At 36.2% G+C, this 15,129-nt stretch overlaps 1 protein-coding gene across 1 annotated transcript in view; it reads left to right on the top strand.

Annotated features, from left to right (window-relative positions):
- Positions 1–15,129, top strand: part of tsnare1 (T-SNARE Domain Containing 1) — a 243,443-nt gene that overhangs the window by 90,279 nt on the left and 138,035 nt on the right. The gene's annotated exons all lie outside the window — the stretch shown is intronic.

Consider the following 15,129-nt stretch of genomic DNA (forward strand, 5'->3'; position numbering starts at 1 on the left):
TTTATGTTTAATTTTATTATTTTATAGTTTATTGTTTGGTGTTTTAATTTAATTTAATTTAATTTAAAAAATTAAATTTTTATTTTATTTTATTTTATTTTATTTTATTTTATTTTATTTTATTTTTTATTTTTTTATTTGCCCCCATGACGACTTTTATTATTTTAGTTTATGTTTTATTTTATTGTTTTATGGTTTATTATTTGGTGTTTTATTTTTAATTATTTTTATTTAATTTTATTTTATTTTATTTGCCACAATAACAACTTATTATTTTAATTTATGTTTTATTTTCTTATTTTATAGTTTATTATTTGGTGTTTTATTTTATTTTATTTTATTTTATTTTATTTTATTTTATTTTATTTTATTTTATTTTATTTTATTTTATTTTATTTTATTTTATTTTATTTTATTTTATTTTATTTTATTTTCCACCATGACAGCTTTTATTATTTTATTTATTACTCATTAATAACTTCTCACCCACCTGTCACTCACATGAGATTTCTTTTTATTTGAGAAACTATTTAACTTGCATATAACTTTCAATATGGAATTTACCAGTAATTTAAATTACCAGTACAACTTCTACATGTTAAGGATAAAAAATTAGGATTGTTCCTTGTCTCATGCAGGCATGTTAGGCATAGTTGCAAATAAAATAGTATGTTTATTATAGCATATTTGTAATTACCTTGTATGTTAACATTGCAATGTTAAAAAAAACATACCCAGTATCAGACATGACAGTAATATTATGATTCAGAAATGGAATGTTGTCAGAGGACCAAGCGTCTGCATTATTAATGGTCTGATCTTCTAAGCAAATGCAAAGTTAACTATGCATTATCAGAGCAATCAGAAAATGAACAGATGATTAAAAGCGACTTCTACATCACCTCAAGCTTTCAAAGCAAAACAAGTGCAATTTACTCGCAAACTCATCTAGCTAATTTCGCTTCTATTAAAAACTTCACTTAATCAATGTAGTGTGAAATCTATTATTCATAAAACCAACATGCCAAATTCGCTTAATGAAAAATGCACTATAAAGACCATTAGCCAAATTAAGCCCACTTCTGAAAACTCTTGTGAACGTTTCTCACATATAACGCACACATAACTAATCGGGAGTTTCTCTCTGGCTCTTTTGGGAGTATAATTTTTGAGCCAAGGAGAGATATGTATCTGTAATTTTGATTATATTCAGCATCACTGCATGAAGTTTGCCTTACTTGACAGTGTCAGGATGCTGTCCATCAACATGACTGATCTGGTATGCGTCATTACCCCAGGTCGGGATCGGTGTTTAATGGCACGTTACGATGGGATAATTGTTTTCTGCTCATTAGCCCTACATTTCCTCGGCTCAGCAGTCAAGTCAACATCGTGGACCCTCAGTTCTCTGGTTTCAGATGGAGCGCAGGATGAGTAGACCGAAATATTCATCAATGCTTTACTGCTGAAGTGGAGATCTTTCGTTTATAGCTGCTGGGGGTGACAGCATATAATTAGGTAGGCTTAATTTTGTTTGCCATGCACTGTTTTTTTTTTGATGAGAAATGGGAGAATGAAGCCAGAGTACAACCATGTACAGTATAAACAAGCAGTGCACTGACATGTTAAAGAGATCATGTAGACAAAACAGTTCTTTCATATATACACCCTCATTCAGGCGATCTATGGGTATGGGTATACTTTTAGTTTAGCTTAGCATAAATCATTGAATCAGATTAGACCATTAGCATCTTATTCAAAAAAAAAAAAAAAAAGAGTTGATAATATTTTTATTTAAAACTTGACTCGTGTAATATCATTGCGTCTGCTGCAGCCACGATATTGTGGCAAAACTTACTCCAGAATGAGTGTAGTTCATAATCATATAGTTGCAATCAGAATTATTAGCCCCCCCTGTTTATTTTTTTTCCAATTTCTGTTTAACAGAGGGAAGTTTTTTTCAACACATTTCTAAACATAATAGTTTTAATAACTCATTTCTGATAACTCATTTATTTTATCTTTGCCATGATGGCAATAAATAATATTTGACTAGATATTTTTCAAGACACTTCTATACAGCTTAAAGTGACATTTAAAAGCTTAACTAGATTAATTAGGTTAACTAGGCAGGTTAGGATAATTAGGCAAGTTATTGTATAATGCATAAAGGGGCTAATAATTTTGACCTTAAAAGGGTTTAAAAAAAATAAAACTGCCTTTATTCTAGCCGAAATAAAACAAATAAGATTTTCTCCAGAAGAAAAAAATATTATCAGACGTAATGTGAAAATTTCCTTGCTCTGTTAAACATCATTTGGGAAATATTTTAAAAAGAAGAAAACAATTCAAAGGGTTTTTTTTCCATTAATTTTAGTAGACAATGGAGAAGAGTCAGAAGAGTTGAGCTTTACAAAGGACAATTATAACAGTTTTTTTATTTTGATTTGATTTGATTAGATTTTTTGAGTGAGATGCTAATGGTATAATCCAAATCAATGATTTATGCTAAGCTAAGCGTAATACAGGCTCATTGTGGATACATACCCCAGTCTACATTTCTGGGAAGCCACAAATATGTACCTGGGGCTACTTCTGGCTGCATTTTGTCTGTAAAACGAATGCCATGGGATGTTATAAGGCCAACATACCTCTGTATAGATGGCTTTTGCGGTGTAAAGCAAGTTTTTGCGCTTGCCACGTACGCTGATGGACTTGAGATGCTGAGCAAAGTGGACTATGACAGCAGGGTTCAGAAAACAAAAGCAAAAAAATACATGTATAACAAATTTTTAAAAAAATAAATAAATAGCAGGCTGAAAATGTGGTAAAATCTGAAAACATGGTAAAATAATCGCTTTTAGATCGCTTTTAAAAACACTATCGACAGCAAGCTTGTCAGCTGAAATGTATATTGCTGCCTCTGGTAGATTTACACAAGAAGAGGATGTGCAAATGGCATGTACGAGAGAAATTTAAGATAATCAAAAATCATACCTGCCAACATTCGGATCTTAAAATCCGGGAGATTTTATGCGCGAATTGAAAGGGTGGGGGGGGGTAGGAAGTTAGGAAGGTTCACGAATTGAAGAGGGTGGTTCAGAAAGGTGCGCCAACTGGGGAGCAGGTATGAAGATAGTTGCGTGTTGGTGCGCATGGGGACTGAACCAAAAAGCTGAAGAGGTGGGGGCGGGTGGACTCCCGGAAAAACGGGAGTGGTGGCAGGTATGTCAAAAAAGTATACAGGGCCTCTGGTGTATTTGCAGAAACGAAAACTGCATGCAGATGTACCTCTGGGTATGTATTTCACGGCTCCCAAAAATGTAGACCTGGGTACATTTCCACAATAAGCCTTGAATGGCTAAAAGTGCTCTCACCACACCAAGAGATTTTTTTTTTAACAAAAATAGTCAAACTTAACTGATTGACCCTAGGTGAGGTGAACAATTTCCACCTGTTTCCAAAAAGAGTGGCGTGTTCCTTTTAAAAAAAAATTATCGTATGTTATTCTGCTGTTTTTACTCTAAACCCTGCTGATTTTTCTCTCCCCATAGTGCTGGTAATTAAAGCCATTGGAACAGCGTTCTGATTTTTATGTATGTGTAGAAGTCTAAATTGCTTCTTTCCTTGAATTTAGCGTTTGTCGAATGTGCTTTTACTCAGGCATTTTAATGCATAGAGGCGGCATAAATGTGTTCTTTCACAGTAATCACAGCTGCTGGAAATGATGTCTCGCACACTTGAAAGCAGATTGTTGATTCTCATGCACAGCTGATGGAAAAAAACACATGCTAATTTTCATGACAACAGTAAAGTACAATGCAGTGCAAGAAAAGAGGTTGACTTTAAACTTGGTTATACACACTACCAGCTGATAACTCTGTATACTCAATAGACAAGATAAAAAATAGAATATTCACAGGCCCATTCTGTGTGGTTTTACTGGAGATTATAGGTGTTAGGTTTATATCCCTAGACTTGTTAAACTCACAGAATGCTAGCTGGGTTTATAGAAGAAAAAAAACAGAACAGCTTTTATTAGATTATGAATGCCTTCTTGGTGCAATATGATTCATATAAAGCCCAGCGTAATGAAGGACATCTCGGTTCACTTGATCTCAGGTTATGTGACCCGGACTGACCTTTTTAACTAACAGAGTAGTCATCATAAATGTGGTCTCATCATTTTTTCACTGCAGCTTTAACAGTGTCCAGTATAATGAAATGAAATAATGTGGCCGTGTAATAACAGAGCCCTGTTTTAAACCATGTACTGTGTATACATTACATTCTAATATAATGTAATATTATAAGTATAATTGATATAAACGGTATACAAATACATTTATTTAATAATATTTATATGAGTCATTGTTTTTGCATTTTTAGCAATATATTATTTATTTAATATAAATAAATATAGAAATAAGACTATTAGAACCGGCTGTAAATAGTGTATGCCTGAGAAACAAGTTGAGTTGCAAAGTGAGGAAGTGATGTGAGAAATGCAATGAAACACCTTCCGAAATAATAAAAACAATGTGTTCCTTGCACTAAATAAAAACCCACAAAGTAAACACAGCGTGACCCCAGCACATCACACATCTGAGGGAGAGAAGCAGCTTTTGCGTCACTTTCACAAGTCTCTCTGGGTTACATTTTGATTTGGCCTCCAGGTTTCCAGTCAAAATTTGAAATGTTTCAGGTTTTGCAAGACAGTAAGGAACTATAAAGTGTTTTACATGCGTCTGTTAAGTTGTGTGGAGGATAGGAGAACTGCAGGGAGAGAACTGGGCTAGCTAGGGCGCTTTTTTGTTTTAGAAACTATTTCTCTGAGTAGAATTTCTTAAATGTTTTTTAATACATCTAACAGTTTTAATTTGACAGAATTTCTACATTCTATTCAGCAGTTATGATAAAAATGTGCGTTTTCACACCTTTATATAACATTTGCATTAGTTTATATCTCACATTCATTTTTTTTAAAGAATATTGAGATAAATTGTAATCTCAGATTTTTTTAAAAATCTCTGACTTCTAACTTTCACACTCACTGGCCATTTTATTCGGTACACCTTACTAGTACTGGGTTTGACTCCCTTTTGCCTTCAGAATTGCTAGATCTCTATTTGATTGAGATCTGTTGAGTGTGGAGGCCATTTGAGTACAGTGAACTCATTGTCATGTTCAAGGAACTAGTCTGAGGTTATTCATAGTGTATGACATGTCGCATCATGCTGGATATAGCCATCAGAAGTTTGGTACACTGGGGTCATAAAGGGATGGAGATGGTCAGCAGCAATACTCAGGTATGCTGTGGCATTGACGCGATGCTCAATTCGTACTAATGGGCTCGAGGTTTTGTGCGTTCAGAGATGCTCTTTTGCATACCTCTTTTGTAACGAGTGATTATTTGAGTAACTGTTGCCTTTCTATCAGCTCAAACCAGTCTGGCCATTCTTCTCTGACCTCAGGCATCAACAAGGCATTTGTGCCGACAGAACTTCTGCTCACTGCATATTTCTTCTTTCTCTGACCATTCTCTGCAAACCCTAGAGATGGTTGTGTGTGAAAATCCCAGTAGATCAGCTGTTTCTGAATTACTCCGACCAGCCCGTCTGGCACCAACAACCATGCCACGTTCAAAGTCACTTAAATCACCTTTCTTCCCCACCCTGATGCTCGGTTTGAACTTCAGCAGATCATCTTGATCATGTCTACATGCATTGTCAATTGCATTGAGTTTCTGCCATGTGATTGGATGATTTGAAATTTGCGTTAACGGGCAGTTGGACAGGTGTACCTAATAAAGTGGCCGGTGAGTGTATATCTCAGTTCTGACACTGAGTTTATGTAAATCTCAATGTATTATCTTTCTTTCTCAGACTTTATAAATTGTGAGTTTTTTATTCTGAATTACACCTTCCTTCTGAATTCAAAGTTTTGACATTTTGTTATGCTAAATGGATATGAGCTGACAATTCTAAACAAAAATGTATTTTCATGTTTTTTCATTCATTCATTCATTTTCTTTTCGGCTTAGTCCCTTTAATAATCCGGGGTCGCCACAGCGGAATGGACCGCCAACTTATCCAGCATATGTTTTACGCTGCGGATGCCCTTCCAGCCCATCTCTGGGAAATGTTTTCATGTTTTGCATTCACATTTTATTTCTTTCCTGCTAGTCGACTGGCAATCAAATATATTAAAACAATACAGTATGATGAAACAATACATTTTACAATATCAAGCAGCATATGTCTTAATATTTACATGCTTTTATGTCTTACATTTTGTACTTCTCTCTTTTTGTCTCTGACTTCTGAGTTTATATCTCAGCTCTAACATTTTCCCTCAGAATACTGTATTCCTTAAGAATTTACGTACGTCTCAATTATTTTTTCTTTCTCAGACTTTCTAAATTCTGAGCTTTTATTCTGAATAATGAGTTGCAACTTCTCTCTGAATTCTAAGTTTAAACCTTGCAATTCTCACCTTTTTTGACATTTTGTGATTCTAAAGGGATATGAGCTGAAAAAAACGTTATTATAATTTTAGCTCACAATTATGTCTGTGACATAATTATCTATTTTTCTAGTGATTGCAATGCTATTTCTCAAAAGAGATTGTACGTTTAAACAAAAAATCCTCAGCATTGTGAGATAAATATTTGAATTATAAGAAAAAAAGTTCAGTTTCCCTTTTTGATTTTGAAATTAAATCACCATCGAAACATTTACCTCTAAAACTAAACCAAATACAAATATTGAGCCTTGCCATAAGCAAGCATCTGAAAGACACTGTACCTGTAGCTTGTAATAGAGTCATTGCCATCATCCCAAGTAAATGACCAACACAGCATCTAGTTATTTGATTTTGGCCTTCTTATTTTTCTATTCCTTATAGATTCAGTTGTAGAGTTTCATCAATAGCCACCCACGTCTGCTGAATAACCATCTCAGACCCCCCTCAGGGCTCCAGGCTGAAGATGACCAATCCAGTCAAACAGAGGTAGATTCAGATTCAGCTCCACCAACTCAACAGACACGAAACATGCTAAATGCAGACCATGACTAAACAGCGTTTGGGGAAATAAACTGCTGGGCTTTGAATATGTTGGATGAGTAATAACAGAACTTCTCCACCACTGCGTGCCGACCCTTGAGATTGTGTAGGCCATATTGAGTTTTCGCATGTTACTGTTGAGGGAACACAGGAAGCTGTAATTGAGGGCGTATTGAAGGTGTTCAGTGGATCGCAGTGAGCAGTATAATGAGCTTGAGTCATGGTCGCTTCTAAGGGCTTTATCTGTACAACTGCTGTGACTAAACCGGCAGATTATTGTAGAGTTATAAAGCGATTTATAGCATTTGTATTCATGACAGACAGCAAAAGGATCTCTGATCACAGGTTTATTTCCCTTTTTTGGGGTCATTAATGGATTTGCCTTTCTTGGTCATGAAATTTATAGAATATGATTTTTTTAAAGGTCTATTTCATATTGAAAGTCAGGGAGTTTTTTATAAATAATTTTGTTAGTTAGTTAGTTAGTTAGTTAGTTAGTTAGTTAGTTAGTTAGTTAGTTAGTTAGTTAACTTTATTTGTCCCCGTAGGGTAATTTCATTTGCAGCAAACACTCACAGAGACATCTGACATTTCACATTTGGCACTTACAGTTGAAGTCTGAATTATTAGTCCCCCCTTGAATTTTCTTTTTCTTTTTTAAATATTTCCCAAATGATGTTTAACAGAGCAAGGAGATTTACACAGTATGTCTGATAATATTTTTTCTTCTGGAGATCGTCTTATTTGTTTTATTTCGGCTGGAATAAAAGCAGTTTTTATTTTTTTAAAAGCCATTTTAAGCTCAATATTATTAGCCCTTTTAAGCTATATTTTTTTCGATAGTCTACAGAACAAACCATCGTTATACAATAACTTGCCTAATTACCCTAACCTACCTAGTTAAGCCTATAAATGTCACTAAGTATATAATTATTTACTGTCATCATGGCAAAGATTAAATAAATCAGTTGTTAGAAATTAGTTTTTAAAACTATTATGTTTAGAAAAGTGTTCAAAAAAATCTTCTCTCCGTTAAACAGAGATTGGGGGAAAAAAATAAACAGGGGGGCTAATAATTCTGACTTCAACTGTATATAAATGAATCATTTAAAAACATGGTGCCTCTAAATAAATATCCAGTGTACTAGCCATCAACTGCTACTGAGAGAGGAGGCATTTCAAAACTTAACTGCTTGAGGTATAAATGATAATTTTATCCTCTTTATTATGCATCTGGGAACACAATATCGACGACCTGATGGTAACAATTGGAAGCCTTATTTAATACTCTTTCTTTCTGTATACTATCAATGCTCTTTGGTTTTATTCCCCAACAACTTATTGGCTGTTGTTAAAACCTTTCCCAGTGACTTCTTCTGGTGATGATTGGGATGCAGTTCAACAGATGATTCATCTAAAAAATGTACCTTCTGCCACTTTTCCAAATGATCAACTAGAAGTCAACTTATTATTTGTTGCTGTTGCTCTCTTGTCAGATAGTGTATACTGTAATTACTGTAATATCAAGCAGCATAAGTTGTTTGTTTTACTAAAAATGAATGGATGTGAGTGAGCCTGGAAATCTTGTCACATTTAATTTACAATGTTACAATTGCACTTACGTGAAAAAATAAGATGGACAGGTTATGGATATTCTGAGTAAGTGAAAATCAGGAAAAAATCTGAGAATTTGACTTAGAGTGGGAACCCTGGTGTAAAGTACACTTTCTTTGGTCTGTCTTTGTCTTTTTTTCTTGTCTTCCCCTTCCCTATAGTCTTTTCTGCCCCTGTTCTTTGCTGAATATTATTATTAGATCTTTCTGAATTTCACTAAGGACAGTTATCTTCACTTATCTCAGGCACCAGGTTAACTGGCTCTAATGTCACATTGGTGGCGGCGTAACACGTATGCAAATGATGCCATGCTGACCTCTTGTCTGCCTCAGATGGTGCTGTGTTGGTGCATGTGATGTATATGATTTTAAATCTGTCAGTTTCTTAAAGCAATAGTTCACATCAAATTGAAAAGTCTGCATTGCTGATTTGCCATGTTGTTTATGACCATTATGACTCCCTCAAGAGGTTTTCAATACTTTTCCCTATGTATTCACTATGTAAACATTTAGAGTTGATACTAATAATTCTTTAAACTTGGATGATAACCAATATATAGGCCGAAAAATATCAATTTGGATTTGGATTTTTATTAGCCTGATTTTATAAAACACAAACAAATACAGTGGATGACTTATTTTATTCTTAACAAGGACTTCAGCGAAGCATCTAGATGTTTCTTCTAGAAAATGCACATTTTGGGAAAACTTAAACTGCATCAATATTGTTATTATGTTACAATAATGTGATTTTGCTAACTGTACCATCATGCTATACTGTATGTGTTAGGGATGCAACAATACAGTTAGTCTATGGTTCAATACATACCTTGGTTTTTTAACACGGTTTTCGGTTCGATCCTTCGTTTTAAAGAATCCCCCCTTCCACTCCTACTGCTCCACCTTTCTTAGATGGGTGGCACGGTGGTCCTGTGGTTAGCACTGTTGCCTCACAGCAAAAACGTCACTGGTCCTTACCAAGCCAGCCATCGTTTCTGTGGGGAGTTTACATGTTCTCTCTGCTCACGTGGGTTTTCCCCAGGCCCTCCGGTTTCCTCCCACCGTCCAAAAACATGCAACTTAAGTCAATTGACTAAATCCAGATCGGCATCATAGATGTGCTCCTAGTAAGTAGTTATATCTTAAGAGCAATCCCTACAGTATCTGTTCATTAGCTTCTACAGCAGTGAACCCTCTTGCCATGCAACGAGAGGGAGCCCTGGGCTCGAGGATCTTATGAGCTCAGGGCTCTCTCTCGGGACAGCATGCTAAGTGTGAACTCTTGAATTGTTATTCATTGCTTAGGCAATAGGAACAGTAAGAGGTTAAGGAGAAAAAAAAATATTTATTGCAATACTATTTTATTTTACTTAAAAGCCAGGAAAAGTACACTAATTCCTAGTGAATAGCATTATAAAAAAATAACACTGAAATCTCACAGCTGCTGGTAGCCCATGTACAGTCTGGGGAACACATAAATTGTTACATTTTGAAAATAAACATACATGTGAAGTTAATAAACATAAGTCGATCATTTCTAATAAACATATTTGGACTTCTGTAAACATAAACCATCTTAATTAAACTTAACAGTTCTCCAGTACTGTATCCTTCATTCAGAATGTAAAGTGCCATTGCACTTAGGTCAGCTATCTATTCCTGTCTTTTGAGGTTCTTCTGTAAAAAGATAAGCCTGTCAACATTCTGGGGATTGTTGTTTTTTTTGGGGGGGCCTTTATTACCTTCTCTGCAATCCTGCCTTCAAACAGTGATATTGCTGGGTGATGGTGCCGCAGATGTGCAGTCATGTTGGAAGTGTTTCCAGTTGAGTAGGCTGGCAGTAGGCTATACTATATATTAGCCGGCAGCTAGCTCTCTGCAAGCCTTACATGGCCATCCACTGAAGCTAAGCAGGACTGCGCCCGGTCAGTACTTGGATGGGATACCACATGGGAGAGCTTGGTTGCTGTAGGAACTGGTGTTAGTGAGGTGCTCAACCTGCAGTCTCTGTGGGTCCTAACGCCCTAGTATAGTGAAGGGGACTCTATACTGCTCAGTAAGCTTTGTCTTTCAGATGATACGTTAAACCGAGATCTCTGTGGTAATTAAAAATCCCAGGATATCCTTCGAAAAAAGTAGGGGTTTAACCCCCGCATCCTGGCCAAATTTGCCAACTGGCCTCTGTCCATCGTGGCCTCTTTTTATAATTGGCTTCATCACTCTGTCTCCTCTCCACTAATCAGCTAGTGTGTGGTGTACACTGGTGGTAGATGAGGAGATTCCCCCAATGTGTAAAGCGCTTTGAGTGTCCAGAAAAGCACTATATAAATGTAAGGAATTATTATACATGTAAAACAATGCATGCACAGTCTTTTTTTTGATCACTGTTTTTTCTTCCTCGGCATTAAACTCAACGGCAACACCGAAATGTCCCCACACCGCGGATTTGAAAGAGGCCGACGTTTCCTCCTACTGTTACCTCACTTCACCACCGCTCGCCATGTTAAAGTGTGAAATGATGGCTAAGCACCCCCTAACTTTAGAGCATGGTGATTGAATATTTACTCGCGGGGAGGAGTTTCCTCACTCAAACAGTCAATTCGGAGAAAAATAAAATGCACATAAATTATTTGAAAATAAATAACCGAAAAAAGCAATTCACGATGCATATTGAACCGTGGATGTTGTACCCAACAGTTCAATATTGTATTGAGAAATGTGGCGTCCCTGGTATTTATAATATGTTTAGTGTAGTAATCTATTTAGTCATTGACGTCCAACATTTTATTGTTTCTTTCAAAGTACAATCACCAATCTCTGCATACATAATATGGCATCCATTTTTTTGTAAACATATAGAACAACATGTAATAAAATGTAATATTACTTCTACTACTTTAAAGGCCAATAACATAAATTTTTTTTGGTCTGCTTCCCAAAATAAAGTCATTGTAATTGCATGCACAGAAAAAAGTTACTAGTTTGAGACGATATGAGAGTGAATTTTTGAGTGAGCTATTCTTTTAATACTCAGCTGGGTTTAGAGTGAAGTGATGACCTGTCAGCGGCAGATTTATCAGCTATTAATTCGGCACTCCTGGGAATGACCTGCTGCTACATCCAACAAGGCACTATCTGTGCCCTGAAACCCAACGCCTGCCTATTTAGCAATGCCAGTGGGGGTTTTCGAATGAACAGAATTGGAGGGCAGAAAAAAATTTGTTTTTTAAACTTTAGTAATAATTCTAATACCCTTCCAGGCGATTTTTGAACATAGCCTATCCTAAAATCTGAAGTCCAATCATGCAGAACTGTCGAGAAGTGAATCATTGCTCACATTCAGCCTGGAAAAGGACTGATCATGTTTAGAAAAAGTAGCTAAAGTCAGGTTTTATGGTTGAACTGCTCAGCCACGCTGTCCTATTCTCTGGCGTGTGATTAGAACGTTCACTGTGGACTTCAGCCTTTTTTGTTCACACAGCACGCCTGCTCCTGCCGCTATTGTTACAGGTGCTTTTCCGCTCGACTGGTCTCGTTTCTCTCTGGTGGACAGCGAATGACAGTGACATGCCCCTACCCATAACCAATGCCGGGAGATGTTTCTGCCTGACGCCTTTCTCCTCGTTTCCTTCCTCGCTTTTTAAATCAATATTTGAGTGGGAGGTGAACCCACGTTCACTGCCGCATATCTCTAGGGAGCAGGAGGAACTCTAGCCGGTGGTCTTGGTTTGGGTTTTAAAGGATGGGATCAGACGGTGCGGTGGCAAAGACACTAAATCAATGGCCTTATCCAAACCCCTCGCTCCGCTTGAGGTGAAAACGGAATTTCTATCAGGAGATTATATTTGTTCATGAGCTTCTGACCTGTTGGCCCCCTTTTTCCCCTCTCTATCTTTTCCATCCAGTTCAGAACTGCAAATAACATACTAGTGAGGCTCAGGTTTTTCACGTCTTGAATTCTCTCACTTTCGGCCCAAAGTTCTTCCCTTTTCACCTCGATTCCAGAGATGGATTATGACTTTGACATACCCATGGCACAAATGTCTCCGGGGCCCTTCACACAGGACGCATTGTAGCGTTAAAAAGGCTAGATGGAGCACGACGGAAGTGAAGCGAAGGCGTGTTTATGGGTGCATGAAATCCCATACAGCGTTCATCCCACCTCCAGATTGCTTTGATTGGTCAGTGGCTCAAAATGGACATTGATTCATTGTGCAGCATGTCAAAGGTTTACCTTTCTGATGCACCTTAACAGGATGTTTTGCCCAAACATGACAATTTGCTAGTAACTTACTCATCGTTAAGCCATTTTTTAAAAAAAGGTCCATCCATGTTTTTGAAGAAAATAATCAGTATTTGGAAGAAACTGAACATTATTTACTACATTATTACCTTTAATCCACATAATCAACAAGCAGTGCTAAGCATGTTTATGACATTCTTGGTATAACAATTTATGCATTACAAGTTCTGTTTGTTTGCTCATTAATGATTATGTATTAATGATAAGCTTTTAAATGTTCAGTCAACAATTTAAGATTACACAAATAATGACGTTGCCTTTTGATAAATTGAGATTGATGTAACTGAAATTGAGGTTTTGAAACCAAGTTGAATTCCAAATGCGTCTTTATTACTGAAATGTTTTTATATCCAAAATAATTATGCAAATGACAGATGGAAATATTAATCTGTCCTGAATTATGATGAAAATCATCCTTTGGAAGCTGGACAGTACTGTGTGTAGATATAGCATGTCCACAGTCATATTGGGGTGAATAAGGTTAATAACAATGTTACAATAGGATCTAAATCCCTCCCTTTTTGAGGTCCACCGCAACGTGACGTAGAAGTGCAGTTTCCCCGCCCACCGAATTGATTGGCAACCGCATATTGTCTCCATAGCAACGTGTATAATCATATCAACAAGACAGGACGTGCACAAAGCAACCGTGATTAAAAGATCTGTTCAGCTCTCTGTGATCATCAATCATCATCAAATGTGATCAAGAATGAGTTTTACAAGTTTAACACGTGTTTAAAACAGTGCATTTTAATGTCTTTGACACCACAGCCGCTTGTCAATACATTTATAAAAGGAAATGCTTCAATCCCGGTTTGGGGACGTTGAATCAGGTTTATTTTGTATATTCACATAAACGATATCCATACAGCATGTGTATGTGCGTGAACTTTGTATAAACTTTGTGTGTGAATCATCAAAAGGCTGAATTAACTCCACAACAAATACATCAAATAATTATTGGGAAAGCTCTTACTGTAGTATTTCTCACAAACGTTGCGTCAGATCTGCTTCCTTCATGTCTGTCACTGTGCTGTTTATCTGACGCCGGAGACACTCAGTCACACTCTGACAGGCACGTGGGAATGGTGGGTGGGGAAAACCAGCATTAAAGACACAGGCAACAAAAACAGCTACAAGATGCCCAGAGCTAAAAATTACAAACTTCTGAAAGGTATAATAAATAATTTGATGGGTGTTTCGAGCTGAAACTTGAACAGACACATTCTGGAGACACAAAAGGTTTCTCTTAAATCTTGAAAAATGGGTAAAATAGGTGACCTTTAATGTAACTAACATTTTTCATAATCTTTTGGTTTCTCAACCCAATAAAAAAAAAGTGTGAATAAAATAAAAATATAGGTATCAGTATTGGTATCTGTGATTACACAAAAATTTAAGTATTGGAGTTAGGTTTTGGAAAAAGTGGTTTTGGTGCAATCACACTTATAAACACAAAACCAACACTGCAAACATGCCAGGTTTGTCTGGTTTCTAGTCAAAATATCTAAAATATCTTTAATTAGTAAGCATTGTTTTGTTTTAGAAAAAAAATGGGTAAGACAATAGGTAAGTTTTGCTTAAAACAAGCAGAATGATCTGCCAATGGGGTAGGGAAAATAAACTTGTTTTCAGTCTGGAAAAAATATATAATTTTGACCATAATGACCATAACTCAATGGTCAAAAAGTTAGCTTGTTTTAAGGAAAAAAACAATTTTTCACTTGTCTAGAAAATCTTTGAGATTTAGAAGATGTAGATATTTGCCCAAACCTGCTACTTTTACATATTTGCCGTTAGTTATTAAGACACATGGATTTAAGTCACCTGGAATGGGATTTTAAACTCCGTTTTGAGAGCATCAAAAAAAGGTTAACTGCACTTATTTTGATGAGCAATTGGGTGGATTTTATCACAATGACTGGGCAACACTAGCAGCGTTTCCATCCAATGATTCAAAGAGAACAAAATCGTCACTTCCTGATTAACTGGTGCCAAATATCAACAGTAAAAAAGGAATTTGTTGTGGTAGGAGAAGCAGCGTAAATTTTTTCTTCATTTAATAAATGACTTGCACCTCAGAAGACAAATGCCGACATGCAATGAATGCGTGGTAGGATTGGAAGACGTGAGACGTGGAGCACAGAT

This window comes from Danio aesculapii, chromosome 16 (assembly GCF_903798145.1).
Source record: "Danio aesculapii chromosome 16, fDanAes4.1, whole genome shotgun sequence".
NCBI lineage: Eukaryota > Metazoa > Chordata > Actinopteri > Cypriniformes > Danionidae > Danio > Danio aesculapii.